This window comes from Gavialis gangeticus, unplaced genomic scaffold, assembly GCF_001723915.1.
Source record: "Gavialis gangeticus isolate Ggan-Ray unplaced genomic scaffold, GavGan_comp1, whole genome shotgun sequence".
Lineage (NCBI taxonomy): Eukaryota > Metazoa > Chordata > Crocodylia > Gavialidae > Gavialis > Gavialis gangeticus.
In genome coordinates, this window is record NW_017728992.1 from 139,409,578 (window position 1) to 139,413,476 (window position 3,899).

The 3,899-nt window shown below is 43.7% G+C and overlaps 1 long non-coding RNA gene across 1 annotated transcript in view; it reads left to right on the plus strand.

The window, feature by feature from the left end:
- The window catches only part of LOC109304976, a 260,039-nt gene extending 256,524 nt beyond the window's left edge, over window positions 1–3,515 (plus strand). Inside the window, exon 10 of the long non-coding RNA XR_002099522.1 lies at window positions 3,414–3,515. This is a non-coding gene — a long non-coding RNA (uncharacterized LOC109304976). The remainder of the gene's footprint in view (window positions 1–3,413) is intronic.
- Window positions 3,516–3,899: the final 384 nt, after the last annotated feature.

The window sequence follows — 3,899 nt, forward strand, 5'->3', positions numbered from 1 at the left end:
GGGCAGGGCTCTCTGCTCCACAGCAGGGCTGGCCCCTCCCCTCTGCTCCTTAGCTGGAGCTTGGCACAGACTTGCAGGCATGGCAGGGTCTGCTGGCTTCCCCATGTCCTCTCTTTCCCCACTCTCTCACCATTCACTGCTTAAGCAGAGATCCCTTCCTCCTCTCTGCCACAGCAGAGGCTGTAACCAGCATGTGGTTTGCTAGTTAATACTGAGAGTTGTCTGTGTGTGTCTCGCTCTCTCCCCCAGCATCCCAGATGCTTTGCAACCCTGGGCTGGGCTGGGCTGTGTTCTGCTGGGCTGTACTGTCTGCTCCAGAGAACAGGGCTGACCCTGCCCCTCTGGTTCCTAGCCAGAGCTCCAGCAGAGACTGCAAGCACAGCAGGGTCTGCCTGGCTTCCCCCTGCCCCACCCCTACCTCACTGTTCACTTTAGCTTCTCAAGTAGAGATCCCTCCCCCCTTCCCCCCATCTCCCACAGCATGGAGCCCAGCTCTATGGAAACTAGGCATGTGGTATGCAAGCTAATACTGAGAGGTGTGTGTGTGTGTGTATCTCCAATTTCACTGGGACAGGCAGGCAAAACAGTATTCACTTAGGGCTTTTTGAAGCTAATCAGCAGGTCAACTGGTAATGTCCCTCCATTCCTTCCTTGGAAAAAGCTGTTTAAGAAGACCTTAAACTAATGAGAGAAACTTCTGTTTTGTTGATGGGCTGACAAACACTGTGTTATCAGTTCCCTGCTGGTTCACTTGTCTGTCAGGTTTGTAGACAATATGAAGATGCAGGAAGGGGGGGAATGAAAAACTTAGTACCATCAACAGATACATGCACAGCACACCTGACTTTGCCTCAGAGTGCTAGCCAGGGGCCCTTCCCCTGAGCAGCAAGTGGGGAAAAGCCTGGGATGGTGCAGGCAGGGTGGGTGTTTACACTCCTTCCTAGTTAGGGGTCCCCTCAGCTCAGCACCATGAAATAGAAGGGAGGGCTGCTCTAGTGCCCCCCAGCTTCTAGCCTGAGCCACTGCAGGAATGTACCTGTATTTCTTCAATCCAGATGGAATGCCTGTACAGTTGCAGACTGATTCAATCTAGGCAGGTTTGACTAACCTGCAAAGGTTGAATCAGTTCAGGCTCAAGCTTTTTGAATGTCTGTTCTAGCCAATAATACCTTTGTTTTGAGCCCAGTTACTTTTATTAATGAAACATATCTTTCAGAAGGGCATCTACTCTTTATCTGAAGCCATTAAGAGATGAAGAAGTCACTGATTCCATTGGTTGTGTCTAAGAAAATAAGCTGAATATCTGTAGAATGATCTAGCCCTTATTCAATACTCTCCCTAGCATTCACCTTTTATTGGGTTAGTCATGCCACAGGAAACATCTCCACTATCATCCATGAATTTTTCTAGTCCCTTTTTGAACCTGGATAGGTTATTTGCCTCCACCACCTGCTGTGGCTATGAATTCCATAAGTTAAGAACACATTGTGTAAAAAAAAATACTTTTTCTTGTTAGTTTGAAACCTGTCACCTACTAATTTTAAAGGGTGCTCCTTAGTTCTATTATTTTGGGATGCAGTAAACAGCAGTTCCCTGTTCACATAGTCCATACCCTTTGTAATTTTACAGACCTCTATTTATATGATCTGGTGTAATATCCTCAAATAGGTTATTTCATTCAGTAGTATTTCACTGGGTTCTTCTGTCTCAAAGGGAAACCATGGCTTTCTGGTTTTATCTCTATACAGTTTTGCCAGGCCTACTATTTCAGAAGTCATTTTTAAGCCTCATTCAGTGACAGATTTATTTGGATAATCAATCTCCAACTTGGGTTCATCCAGGAGATTAAGTATCTCTGGTTTCCCCTTTCCTCCCATATGTTTACTAAGCACTATTATTTGAATCTGGTTCCAAGATTGAAACCTAAGTCTTCCCTAGCAAAGTAAGAAAGCATATCCTATGCAAGAGGAAGTGATAGTGTATCACCCAAAGAGATGTACTAGTTTCTAGGCTGTGTCTTTTTTCTTGCTCTAATCCCATGTGATTTTTGTTTATTTGTTTTTGTATTGGCTTTGTGGTTGTTGGGTGGGTTGTTTTATTGTATTTTATTTTAATTTTAGATCCTTCTGTGGAGTTGTTTATCTCCAATTTACTAGTTTAATTTCTGGAAAAGTTACAGTGTTTACCTGTAATTGTTTTCTGGTGCTACTCTTCTCAGTTTATCACTTGCAGAACCTCCTCCCTTCAGGGCTAGGGGAAGACATTCAAAAAGCCTGAGCCTGACTTGATTCAATCTTTGCAGGTTAGTCTGCCTGTACGGTCCCAGGCTTTTCCCTGCTGGTTGCTCAAAGTGTGGGAGTGTTGCCAGCCCCCAGCCCTGGGCTAGCACTCTGAGGCAAGGGGGGTGTACAGTGCATGCATCTGTTTTTGATACAGATCTTTTCCCTGCTTTGTCATACTGTCTGCAGCAAACTGACTGGCAAGCAAGCCAGCTGGGGGGCTGATAACAGTCTTTATCACCCAATTAGGCAAAACAATAGCCTCTCTCCATGTTACTTCAAACTTCTTAAACAGTTTACCAGCTGACCTGTTGATTAGCTCCAAACGTCTTAAGTGGTCACTGTTCTGTCTGCCTATCCCAGTGAAATTGGAGAGAGAGAGACACACACAGACATCTCTCAGTATTAACTAGCAGACCACATGCTGGTTACAGCCTCTGCTGTGGCAGAGAGGAGGAAGGGATCTCTGCTTAAGCAGTGAGTGGTGAGAGAGTGGGGAAAGAGGGGACACGGGGAAGCCAGCAGACCCTGCCATGCCTGCAAATGTGTGCCAAGCTCCAGCTAAGGAGCAGAGGGGAGGGGCCAGCCCTGCTGTGGAGCAGAGAGCCCTGCCCAGCACAGAAAGCATGCTGGGATGCTGGGGGACTCTTATTTAACTTAAACCAGCAAGAGGTCTGGAACAGACATTGCATAAACTGGTTTGAGCCAAATCAGTTAAGTCTGATACTACATTCAGCCAGATTTACCTCAAACCAGTTTCAGCCATTTTCAAACTGGTTTATATGCACTGGGTATCCATTCCGTTACAGGTTTAAACCAGTTTCTGACCACTTAAACCAGAGTATGTGCAATGTCTGTCCCTAGCCCAGATGTGAAGATTCTGTAGCTTCATGTGCACTTGTAATTGCAAAAGTAGCACTTTTAACAGGATCACTGTGTAAGTTAATGGTATGATTGAGCAGAAACAAAAGACAATCTCTAGTATGATCTGTTCATTAGTAGAAAATATTTATAAATAAAAACAAGGCAAAACAATAGAACAGAGTAAAAACAATCCTAAACTTGGATATGAAGAGCCCCAAAGCCTGAGCAGACACCTCTGATTTCCTGCAATCTTTCTTCCTTTTATTTTAGCCCTTTCCCTTGAATAGTTGTAGATGAGGAAAGTGAAGAGAAATGCCTTACATGCCAATAACCAGCTAGTGTCCCTCTGGAACAGGGTATTAAAATATTCAGGCAATATTATGTACATCTATGATATCAGCCATTCTTTCTGCACATCAGCTTACCTTTTTGCTAAGGCACAGGACAGTGTTCTGTCTGCTTATAAAGTACTATGCAGAATTAAACACTAGGGAGACTGTGAAAAACCCTTATAAATAGATATTAATGCTTCCTAGTCATCTTTAAAAAAGAGTGTAACACATTTTCTTAAAATGAGTAATGCACATAGAAAACATGGTAAAGTGTTTGGAATTCTATGGATAATTTTTAGAAATGTTATTAGTCTACTGGAATTCTTTATGAAGATGATCCCAGCTGTTATATATTCTAATATAAATTTCAACAATGCATTAGGACACACAAACACATTCCCCTCTGGTCTTCATTCAGAAATGG